Raw genomic sequence first — 13,330 nt, 5'->3', positions numbered from 1 at the left:
TTGTTCATGTGAATGTGGAGTGACTGGATGCCCTAATTTTTTTTAAATGTTTTTTTCAGGCATCCAGTCAGTATTCTGCCTAAGAAATAAGTTGTATTGTATTGTTGAAATCAAATGTCAAGCAAACCACCATCATAAGGACTTCACTCAGACATTGTTGACTGTATTTCCAAGTTCGTATTCAGTTGATGTGACTTCACCGCATGGGCTCATAAGATAAGAGACATGTTGGTAAAATTAATACTGTTTGTCACCAGTGTACAGAAATACTTTGAAAAAGATATGACAAATAAAACCCAAATTAAATCCATAGTCACTTGCCTTTTATATCTTAAGACATACACTATATTTCCAAAATTGGTCATAAGTACGAAATCTGATTGTATTCCACATTTAGTACAATTTGCTCTGATAATTCCCCTCCACTCTTCTGGGAAGATGTTCCTATGGATATTTGTGTTCATCAGCCATAAGGGTATTGCGAAAGGCAGGTACTGATGTAGGTGAGGAGACCTGGGGTGCAGTCAGCATTCCAATTCATCCCAAAGGTGTTCAGTAATGATGAGATCAGAGCTCAATAACAGGCCACTCAAGATCTTCCTCACCAAAGCATGTAAACCATACAATATCTTCAAAGAGCTCACTTTGTGCACAGGGTCATTGCCATGCTGGTACAGGTTTGAGTTCAAGTGAATGCAAAGTTTTATTATAGCGCATCTAAAGATGTCCTATACAATTGAGTGTGTCCAGCTTTGTGGTAACAGTTTGGTAAAGAACCACATATAGCAGGCAGTGGTGGGTGGTCAGGGCCAGCTAAGCCTTTTTTGCCGGCCTAAACAATATCAGAAGCACTGACCTACATTTATGCCATAAATTCAATATTTGTTCCATTAAATTGTATTAAATTTATTTCCAAAAATGTATTCTCTTCATTTTGTAGCGTTTTTCTTGGCTGCACTGCTTCCAGTATGTGTATGTGGATGTTAGACTTTTTGTCCAATCATATTTTAGCCTCTATGTGCTGCCATGTCAATGTAATCTGCCCAGGGGCTGCAAAGTCTGTTCTGCTGGCCTTTTTTTTACCATAGTCTCCTTAATAAATAGCTCTGTTTCTTTAACCAATCAGATTTCATATTTGCTGGCTGGACCAGAATAGCGTCAGCATTGTTCTGTCCTCAAATTGGTTGGTCAAAGGGAAACTGTTACAACCAAGTTTGACTGGCAAAACACGTCTGTAGTGCTCTGCACACATTAATACATCTGAGTTAGACTTTTTTATGCCTTTTGGAGGAAGAGAAATTAATTTGGTTTCAGACATACTTTAAAATCCATTTTGAAGAAAAGCTAGACATCGTGAGGAGAGGTCGGCCAACCCCAAAGCTAGCTAGCTTGTCTCAGCTGGGAAAGGGGTTTGTTCTCCACTTTCAGACCAGTGAATACAAGCAGTACCACTGGCTTACAGCTTCTAAGGAGCGGTGCAAATTATGAGTCTGCATCTCTGGTGAGTAGGTTGTATTTTATTTACATTTTAATGTTTTTGTCATGTTATTAGACAAATATTGATTCTGAACTGCTCCAGATGATGTGGGTGGCACAGTTGCAATGTAGAGGTTTGGAGTTTTTGCTTTAGTTAAATGTTATTCACCCTCCATATATGCAAAATGCTTGTCTCTCTGTAATGCCACGTGTTGTTATATTGCGTTTTTAATAGCAGGAAAGGTCAAGTGACCCAATAATTTTGAAAATATAGTACATTACAAATCGCATACTAATGTTTTCTTTCTCTCCAAACCATAAATGTGTGTACTTGTAATATGTAAGACTCTGTTTGCTAACATAAACACACACATGCATGTACACGAGCACCAATAATCCAAAGAGAAAGTGCTAATATGCTAATGGACAATATACAGACCAATGTTTTCTAAACATAAAATACTGTTCTTTTGTTTGTGATTCTTTAATTAGACTTATAAATTAAGCAGTAATTGTGTCAGAATTACAGTCACAATGGTAATTTTATTAAGTGTTAATGATAAAATTCCTGTACTCATATACACAGTATATGTGTATGTGATGGGGGACAAAGTTCCGGTGTTTGTTATTTCTCACTCTCCAGTGTTTTGTATTGCTTTAATATTTATAATCACACTCTTGATATCACTCAGATGAGGATGGGTTCCTCTTTAGAGTCTGATTCCTCTCAAGGTTTCTTTCCCATAACATCTAAGGGAGTTTTTCCTTGCCATGGCTTGCTCATTAGAGATAAATACACATCACTCACCTCAACTCTAAATTTCTGTTAAGCTGCTTTGAGACAATGTCCTTTGTAAAAAGCGCTATAAAAATAAACTTGACTTAACAAAGTGTGGTACATTAATATCATTTTCACTCAAACAGCCATTTAGTTCAGTATTACAAGTAAAATATTTTCTGATTCCTTACTCACCAATACCTTTAATGATCTGTAATAGTGTAAAAATTATTTTAACATAAATCACATTAAATAAAATTATTGTTAAATCACCTTTATCATCAGTCACAATAAAAGGATTTTTTTTAGTTAATGTGTTGTACATTTGCATTTTTCTTTTTTTGTTCATTTGTTGTAACTATATAATGAAATATACACAGACCAGGCATAACTTTATGCTACTGATCAGGCATAACATTATGACCACTTCCCTAATATTGTGTTAAGGGTACCCCTTATGCTGCTAAAAGAGTCCTGACCCATCAAGCATAAACAGCATTAACTTCTTAAGTAATTTAAACTTCAGTAGCTCATCTGTTGGATTGGACCAGTCTTTGCTTTCCACATGACACTGTCACCACTTTTAATAGATACTGACCATTGCAGTCATCACTATAGTCATCACGATATGGCCCTTGTCGAACTTGACCAAATCCTAACGCTTGCCCATTTTTCCTGCTTCTAAAACATCAACATTGAGGACAAAATGATAATTTTGATTTGTATAGCGCTTTTAACAATGAACATTGTCTCAAAGCAGCTTTACACAGATAATGTGGTGATAAAAAATGAATAAGAAAGTTTTTTATGTTTAAATTTGTTCCTGATTATGACTTTGGCAAGGAAAAATCTAAATGTCCATTTATTACAGCTAAACGATGTTAAGGTGTGCAGTGTTCATTTGCTGCCTAATATATCACATGCACAGGTGCTATGATGAAGAGATAATCAGTGTTATTCAATTCACCAGTCATAATGTTATAATAATGTAATGAACTGATAATGGACATTTGGTGCAACCCAGATGAGGATGGGTTCCCTCTTGAGTCTGGTTCCTCTCAAGGTTTCTTCCTTATGCCATCTCGGGGAGTTTTTCCTTGCCACAGTTGCTCATCAGGGACAAACTTACTTACAAAGAACATATTTACGTTTAATCACCACATTATCTGTGTAAAGCTGCTTTGAGACAATGTTCATTGTTAAAAGCGCTATACAAATAAAAATGAATTGAATTGAATTGAATTGAATTGAATAATGTAAGTAAGACCCTTCGACAGAGAAAAAAAAACAGTCTTTGATCCAAATACTGGGAAAACAGAGGGATGCAGGAAAGACACCAAAAAACAGTCCAAATATCCAAGAGCTGGCAACCAGAAAAACAAAGGCACAAAGCAAAAACACAAACTAAGAAGGTCTGAGGCAGAGCGACATCCTCAGCATGACAGGCAGACTCTGAGACATTCTCTTTCAAGCAGCAGGTCCTTCACGGCAGGATTGATGGTCTGGGAAGCGTGCATGGCAAGGTAGGCAGGCAGAGTGGTGATCTCAGCAGGTCGGGGGAGCCTGGCGATGCCCCCAGATAGGCAGGAAGGCTGAGGTTGTCTTAAGATGTCATTATTGACTGCTTGGCGTGCCAAAACGTTGTCATAAGTCCCATAAGATACCGTATTTTCCGGACTATAAGTCGCTACTTTTTTCCCACGCTTTGAACTCCGTAGCTTAAACAATAAAGTGGCTAATTTATGAGTTAGGGTTAGGGTTAGGGTTAAAAATCGTGGCTTTTTTTTTTCCTGGGTTTTTCCCAGTTTCACAAGCTTCAAGCCAAAAAAACTGAGCCCCATAACATTAGACAAATGAAATTGCAGAACGGGTTAAGGTGAACCAATAAAATTCTTTATATCAAATCAAAATACAGTTCAAATATCCAAGAGCTGGCAACCAGAGCAACAAAAACGCAAAGCAAAAACGCAAACCAAGGAACAGTCCAGGAAAACCCTGACACTTACCCTTTCTTTAATGTTTGGTTTTATATATATATATATATATATATATATATATATATATATATATATATATATATATATATATATATATATATATATTCTGTCTCTGTTAAAATAAACCTACTATAAAAATTCTAGACTGTTCATTTATTTGTAAGATGGGAAACTCAAATACTATCCCCCACTATCTATGTATTCTCATGCCAACTGTGAAATTGTTAAATGTCTGTGCGAAAATGCTGCAAATATTCTTTGCCCTACAAGGATTAATAAATAAACTGTACTAAAATAAACTGCATTTATGTAATGTCTGGTTGGCATATTCTTAATGTAGAAACACATCAAATAAGTAAATAATTGCATTAATTTTGATTACACAAACTAACACACAACCATGCAATGTTTAGACATACCAGCTATTGTTATAATTATAGTAATTAAAGTTAACATTATTTTTTTTTTTCCATACTATGTTATATATTATATTCCCAACCAGGTAAAACCTTTGTTAATTTTCCTATGACCTGAATGTGATAAAATAACCCCTTATTACTTCTACTGTATATCCATTATTTGCATTCTTTACATAACATCTGAACAGCTTGTAGATTCATACATTTGCCTTCTTCTTTTTTGTACCACATATTCGATGAAGGCATACATTTACATTCAACTCTAAAAATATGCTGTAAATAATTAACCAAATGTCATTTTATGTAAGAGTTATATTAAAGGATTATGTAACATTAAAATACTAATTATACTATTAAATATTAAGTTTCAGAGATCTATAATACCATGACCATGTGCATTACTTAACATTTATAACAGATTCATATTTTTTAAAGAACAAGCCCATCAGCAACCTCAAAAGATATAATTACAGTCTTGATTACATGTACAAGATGACAGAAATAGATGGTAGTGGACTGTGTAGCAGAGTTTTAATGTCCCGCATATTTTTATTAATGTAATCCCACATGTGTCACCAATTATATTCTTTTTAGCTGTGTTCTTTCAAGTGTTTATCAGGATGAGGTACACTTTCAGTAATATTGGTGAAAATATGAAAAGGAAAAGCCACATTCAGAAAGGAGAAAGGAAGAAGCTAATGGACATAATGCTGGGTAAATGTGTACTGCCTTTTTTCTTTTTTAGTTTGGGCTCATTGTGAGTCACTGTTATTAACTTCAAACATCATATAAAGCTAAATTAGAATAAACAAATAATTATAGAGTGAGAGCTAGCCCTTTGGATGCTGTTTTCCTCTTTCACCATAAGTCCTGTAAGAATGTTTTTCTTTAGTAAAAATCACAGAGCTACTGATGTTGAAAGGCAGTAAGACTCTCTTTAAAACCCACAACCATCTGTACAGTCTTTATAGTGATGAGCATCTGGTGTTTATTACTACACTAGCACCACAGCAACTTGAAATACTTCTTGTAAGAAGACTTGTCACTGGTGGAAATTAAGCAAACTATTGTTGCATTTGCCATGAATTTCAGGATCAGGTTTCTCTGGGTAGGACATTTGTGGATATAAAGACTAAAGCAAATGGAAAATAAAGCATATTTGTGTTATTTGATGTACTGCCAAAACTTGCTAACAATATATTTTACAAAAAAAACTTCCCAGATAATTTATTGTTCTAATGGCTAAAAACATATGTAATAAAACATATTGGTTAAACTGATTTTTAACTGCAATCTGCAGAATTCTAGCTGTAACCTGGCAGAAAGGGTTGAAGTTCAGTCAACAATAAGCAAAAAAGCACAGTTCATTGGCCAAGTCACAATGCAAAATAAATACCATTTTGACAAATATCACAACTGACAAATATTTTTTGTATTCAGAAATGAGCCTTTCTATTTTAATGAGTTTTACTTATTATTCAGTAAAGAACTATTCAAGTTCTGATATATTTTTTTCTACACACATTTCACTGATGTTCAAGTCAGTGGAATGTTCAGGCATTTAAAAAAATATTAGCTTGTGTTTTTTGAAATACTTCATTATGGATTTTCAGTTATGTTTTGGATCATTGTCCTTCTGTAGAAGGCAATATTGCTTTTAAATCTAATTTCTTAACTGACTATCACATTTGCTTTCAGATTCATATTTACAGCAATTCAATCTTCTTATATTCTTCCACTGGACATTGACCCCCCATGTTTAATAGTTCACAAGATGTTGTTTTTATTAAATGCATGTCCTGTAATTTGTATAACTTTGGTTGTTGTGGCCAAAGAATTCAAATTTTACTTTAGTTCTCACCACACTACTAACTTTACTAACTACTAACTTTACTAACACTACTAGTTTACTAACCAGTGGAGGTTTATCTTTGCCTTTCTGCCAAAAAATAAAGGCAGGAGTTCCTCAGAGTGCCATATCTGATATTTCTTGTAGCCTTTCTCTGCTTCGCAGTTTACTAACTCGCTTAGAAGAAGGGCATATAGTTGTGATCACCAGGTTTATTTTGCTATTTGTTATTCTTAATTGCATTTATTGGCCTGAGTAACTAGTTTTAATTACCTTGTTGGCAATATACCATTCAAACTGATTGGGGTGTCCAAACTTTTGCACATGATTTATTTTTTATTCTCAAATAGAAATTAAAAATAATGTGTATGAAAATAGTATTTCAAGCATTTTTTTGTTGTTATTTTATATAGCGGTTGTTTATTTCTTTTTTTACTTCAAACTACAGCATTTTGGTCAGGGTGCCACACTGTATATGCAAACATAAGAGTTTAATTTAATAATATGCAAACCAAAAAGTACCAAAAAGCAAAACAAAATGCCTATTTAGGTGGCTTTCCATTTCCCATTCTCTATTTAGCTCTTATCTATCATATAAAAGAACCTAACAGGGAAGAGTAAAATTTATCACATGCTTCATAAAAAAACCTTTGAAGCCAGTCTTTCTTTCTTTTCCATCTGCTGCTCTCTTTGCATCATGAGGCACTGTAAGGTAAATGTGATCTATCATTTATCGCATACATGAGCTCACAGCAGTGAAAAAAGCATATTCCATCTCTCATGTCCCACTCAACACACAAAACTCTTTTTCTCCTTAGACGTCAAAGAGCTCCTGTGATGCATTTCTGTTATGCTACTCAGGAGACACTTTTAATACTGGCACAAAAAATGCAAATCTCAAACAACCAAGTTGTATGACCAAACAAACAGAAAATCCTTCATAAATGGAAACTTGAAAAGTAAAAAAAAAAGGATGGCAAAGAAAGTTCACAAAAATGTAACAATAGCATACAGATTTTACTCTGCACTTTTAATTTATGCCTATAGACAAGCAAAATAGTAGACCAATTTCTTTCTATTGTCTCACAACACAACTAAGTCAACAATCATATTTATAAGGTTAAAAAAAACGGTTGTATTATATCCCAATTTCTTGTTTAGTCTGACTACTGCTTTAGGCAAATAACTAAAACATCTTACCAAGTGTCTCCCAGATTTCCTTAGTAAAAGATAAAAAATCAGAAATGTTATGACTAAACCATTGATGGTGGGTCGACTGAACATGAGGGTCAGAAAATCTTTTTTAACTGCACCTGCTGTCTCTTGTCTGTCGGTAAATACATCGTATAAGGACAAATAGCCTCTGGGGCAGTCAGCTAAGAGAAGACAATGAAAAGAACATTAGCATAGCTCAGAGACTGTGAGGATACTGAAGCATACAAAAAGCAATATAAAAATTATACAAATACCACTTTTAAGTCTTAAGTGTACATAATAGAGTAGATTGTTGCAATTTCGACAAAAAGAACTGGAAGATGCGGATAGCAAGAAAAAAATCAATTCAGAATTGTAGGCTACACTCAAAGGCTTTTTTGTTCCACTTTTCCTCCTCATGAAATTGTTCCCTGCTTTTTGGTTGAATTTAATTTATTCCTTACTATCTTGGTAAGGCTCTTCTGTCAAAGAGTTATGCCTTGTTCAGGCTCCATAAAGGATTTTTATCAGCAATCAATATTCGCTTTTAACTACCTCTCCTGTAACTGCCATGTTCCTTTATGTGGCTGATGTATTCAGGTCTGTAATATTCCACATAATTAAACGAACTAATGACACTTACCTTATTTTGCACCAATGTATTGGACCGATTTTGGTGCATAAGAAATTCCAATTGAGCCTTTTTTACTTTCTGTTATCAGAGAGGAGGACCGTGCCACAAGTATTCATGCAGAGTGTTTGGGAGTATGAATTTAATGAAACTAATTGTGCAGCAAAGCAAAGGTGCAGCATGTCATCTACACCTTCTCCCTATGTGCCATTATTCATACACAAAATAGGAACTATACTTATTATACATATGCAGGACATGTTCAACAAGTTCATTTTTCAACATGTATGTGTGTGATATAACAGGGACATTCTATAAAAAAAATTATATTAGCGAGATAGCAGCCTGTGAATCACCACCATGCACATAACTGGAGTTTCTTTACTGCCATGTATCATTAGTACTTCTTGTATTTGGCATAGATCCTTGCATTTGGGTCTATGGGATCTATGTAGAGTGACTAAGGAACTATAACAGAGGGATTGAACTTGTGCTAGAGTTATTGTGTTTTGGATAACTTTCACCTTTTTCCTGCTGATAAATTGGACAAGTGTTTGAATAGTATGATCATAGAAAATATAAAATATTTGGGGGGTTGTTGGTTGCCCTTTTCTTGTAAGCAATAATGTAGAAGCCAGGAAGTTTATAAATGAACAATCAGTCTAGGTAGAACACTTGTTTGAAAGTTAAGAATTAATAATTACATAATTGGTCTCTAAAGAAGCCTTGCAGAAATAGTGTAGGAATGATAAATGTAGGTGGAGTGTCCAGTCAGTGCTTTGTCTGAAAGTTAGCTGTTACATAAAAGGTTCTTTAAGAGTATTTTCACAAACTTATGTTGTTTCAAATACTCTAAAAACCCTCAGAGTTTCCTCATTGTTCTTCTTTAAATTATGAAAAAGTGTGACTTTTTCACAGTTTTCAGAGATCCATGTTTTGTTTTTTGTTTTCTTTTACTTTTTCACTGTTTTCATACATCCATGTTTTTTTTTAATGTATTTCTAAATTTATTTTCTTGAAAAAAAATGTAAAGTGAATTCCCTGGACAGGTTTACAGTCACTGCCAAAGATTCTTGAAAAAAACCTAAACATGCTCCTCACTGAAATCCCTAAGGGAGAATGGTCTACGTACATTGTTTCTCATAAGCATCTTTAAATTCTCAAGTTCTTCTTTTAGTTGGGTGCATATAAATAAGCAATTAACATCAGTCAGGCATGCTGGATACACATAAAGCATCTACAGCTTAGCTTAGCTTACACTTTATAAAATAGCTTCAGGTCCAGTGCTACAATGTTGATTTGCTTCCCGCTTAGTGCGCAACCTGACACAAAACCATGCCAGCAAAATGTCCACCCAATGTAACTGTGTCAACAGATTTCTTTTAATTTGTCTGGATATGTATGTTTGTGTGTATATATTTATACATTATTAGGCTGATGCAAACAAAATTGCACAAAATGTGACAAGGGATATTTATTTTATACAAAGCAAACAGGAAGGAATGCGAAAGAAATACAACTTGGGACATAACCCACTGGACTAAACAGATAATATATCCTAAATAAATATAAATACAGATATAAGAAAAAAGCTGATTTTTTTTAATAATGCTGATTACTGTACATAGCTTAAGAATAGGCACAGGTTTTGGGATGCCAGATGAAAAAAGGTTTCTCAAGGTTTAATCAAAAACCTAAAACATGCTTTTATTTAGACTTCTGTAACTCACACAGTCCGAATGCTGTGCACATTGCAGCATTTCTCTGCTCAGCTTCCCAAAAATAATTGTTTAATTATTCTTAAAATATTAATAGTATGAATTGTATGGGCTTTTTCATGTAACTCAATGCTCTCAATATTATAGAACATTCTGACAGTATGTCCAAAAAATTTATTTTTGATCTTTCTGGAATATAACAAATCCCAAAACTCAATTTCAGATACTGTTGCTTTGAAACATAGTCATCTCACTAATGTGACAGAGTAAGCGGGATAACTGTGTTATATACCCCTAATGTGCACACACACACACACACACACACACACACACACACACACACACACACACACACACACACTTATTTACAGCTAGAGGCGATGCATCATACTCACTGGCATAGAGGTGGGGGAAAATCAAAGGAAGCCCATGCAGACAGAAGGAGAATATGTACAGAAACTCCACAAAGACAGTAATTGAAGCACAGGATCAAACCAGGAACCCTGGAGCTGTGAGATAGCATTGCTCCCCACTGTGCTCAGATTAATACTGTGCCAAGAGTATAAGATGCTTAGAGCTACCATATAACCTGGTCATTATGTTGTATTCTTCTGCAGAGTTTAGTTCCAGATGATATACTGTAGCAGTATGGCTTTACAAGACCCTACATTAAAAATTATAAGCTTGATATTGCAAGATTACAGTTGTTTTTATCTTTGGCAGCACTGCACAGAATTAGGTCACAATCCTATGTTGCAGACACAGCTCCATTAGAGCTCAAGAAATGTGGCAGTAAGCAATTTTGATAAGCAACTCCTCTCTGATGAAAAGCTCAGTTCAAATTGTGCCTTCCCACAATAGCATTTAATGGCAGAGCAGAAGAACTACAGATAAACATAATGTATTCCTGGATTCAAACTGCAATGCTTCTAAGACAATGAACTGACATAGAAAGGCATGGTGCTTTGAATGCAATGAATGGCAAAATGATGGGCACAAGAAATATACACAAAGTATTTCCCATGTCTTCTAAATGAAATGAGTCCACTGGTGGTGCTCAGAACACATTCGTATGTCTTTGAATCTGATAAACATAGAAAAGTTTTAGTAAAATTATTTTTGTACAGGCCCCATATATTGATTGTTCACAGTGGTCTAATTGCAGCAGTAAAACTGTTCAGAAAGCAACAAAATTCGGTTTACAGAATCTAGAAGTTATTTCAAGAAGTTATTTTAAGTCAGGGGTAAGTGTGTTAAAGTTTTCAAAGTATATGGAATTTTAGTTGGTACATCAAAATCAACAGATAAATCATACAATATACATTTGAGATTTCACTAGTAATAACTGATAAAAAGAATATATAGATTTATATTGAAGTGTTGGGTCAAAAATGATTTTTTGCATATGACTTAACAGCATCATCACCATTGCAATGAAATCTGATTTATATAATTTGTTCAGCAGGTAACAAGTATATATATGAATTAACACGTGTGGAATTATATACATAACAAAAAAGTGAACTGAAAATATGTCATATTGTAGGTTCTTCAAAGTAGGCATCAAGAGAATGCTAAGAGTGTGCAAAGCAGTAATCTAAGCAAAAGGTGGCTACTTTGAAGAACCTACAATATGACATATTTTCAGTTGTTTCACACTTTTTTGTTATGTATATAATTCCATATATAATTCCACACGTGTTAATTCATAGTTTTGATGCCTTCAGTGTGACTCTACAATTTTCATAGTCATGAAAATAAAGAAAACTCTTTGAATGAGAAGGTGTGTCCAAACCTTTGGTCTGTACTGTATATATAAAGACCCTTGGGGCACATGATGTGATGATTTACATTTACACAAACGTTGTGTAACAGGAAAATTGGTGTTGCTGCAAGGAGAGAGCATTCCTATGAGTTTTCTTGTTTCTTTTAACCTTACATCACCCTATTATTAATTATTTTCCAATAATCCTCTGCTTGTTTTATTCCTTACTTCAATGACTTCAGCTATTGAATATTATGACAGTTTTGTTACCTCCCAATTTGATTGCAGGCATTATAAATATTATCACATAGCCACAGGGGCAGGATGCAGTTTAGGAAATAAGCTCATAGTGGACAAAAATAAATAAACATTATAATGACTTTGTTTAATCTGTTTGCTATGTGTTGCCTAGAAACAGTGACAGCAACTGGACTGAACTTTTTTCTTAAGTACAGTAGACACTGCAGAAACTCACCACAAGAGCTGCAGTTTTGAAGACATGCTGACCCAGTCATGTAGACATCACAATTTAGACCTTGTCAAACTCGATCAAAGTCCTTACACTTGCCCATTTTTCTTGCTTTTTTTAACACATCAAATTTGAGGACAACATTTTTACTTGTTGCCTTATATATCCCACCCACTAACAGGTGCCATGATGAAGAGATAATCAGTGTTATTCACTCAACGTTCCTTTTGCTATAATGTCATAATGTTATGCTTGATTGGTGTATACTGCATACATCATGTTCCTGATTTAGGCCAAGACACTGCTGGTCCTCCCTTTGCTGCAATAAAAGCTAACACTATTGCCAAGGCTTTCAGCTAGATTTTAGCTATGGGGGTTTCTTCCCATTCAATCACAAGGTTGCATTTAAGATCAAAAAAGCATTATTGAGAGTACTGATGTTGGAAATTTGCAGTTGGTGTTCTGCATCCTCCTGAAGGATAGATTTGAGGATTTATTTGAGCCTATTTTTAATAATATCACAATATTTAATAACATGAAGACTTATAGTGAAAATGAACTTTGGACCATTACTTCAAACATCTAAATGTAATATAATGTAAATATAATTATTATTTTATAAAATTAACAAAAGAAAAATTCCACCACATTACCAATTACAAAATGGTGAAGCATAATTTATGAAATGTGCATATACATAGTTTTGTTTGTGTTTCTTCTACTGTCAAGTGTCAAGGGGCTTTATTGTCATTTCAATTTAGTTTTACTTCTACAGCTCTTTTAACAACAGATATTCTAAAAAAGGAGCAAAATTATAGATGCAAAGTTATGAATTTACAATAAAGTTTACGAGTATGCTAGTGATGATGGAAGCAAGGTGAAGATATCCCTGAGAAGATATTAGAAACAAACGGGAACACATCCTCATCTGGGTGATATAAAATAACCACAACAACGATTAAAATATAATGAATGGACATTAACTGTTTACTGATGCACACTTAGATGCAAAACTGTTTGTGGCAACTGTAGTC

This window comes from Silurus meridionalis, chromosome 27 (genome assembly GCF_014805685.1).
Source record: "Silurus meridionalis isolate SWU-2019-XX chromosome 27, ASM1480568v1, whole genome shotgun sequence".
Lineage (NCBI taxonomy): Eukaryota > Metazoa > Chordata > Actinopteri > Siluriformes > Siluridae > Silurus > Silurus meridionalis.
The sequence above is the reverse complement of the archived record's forward strand: the minus strand, read 5'-3'. Positions refer to the sequence as shown.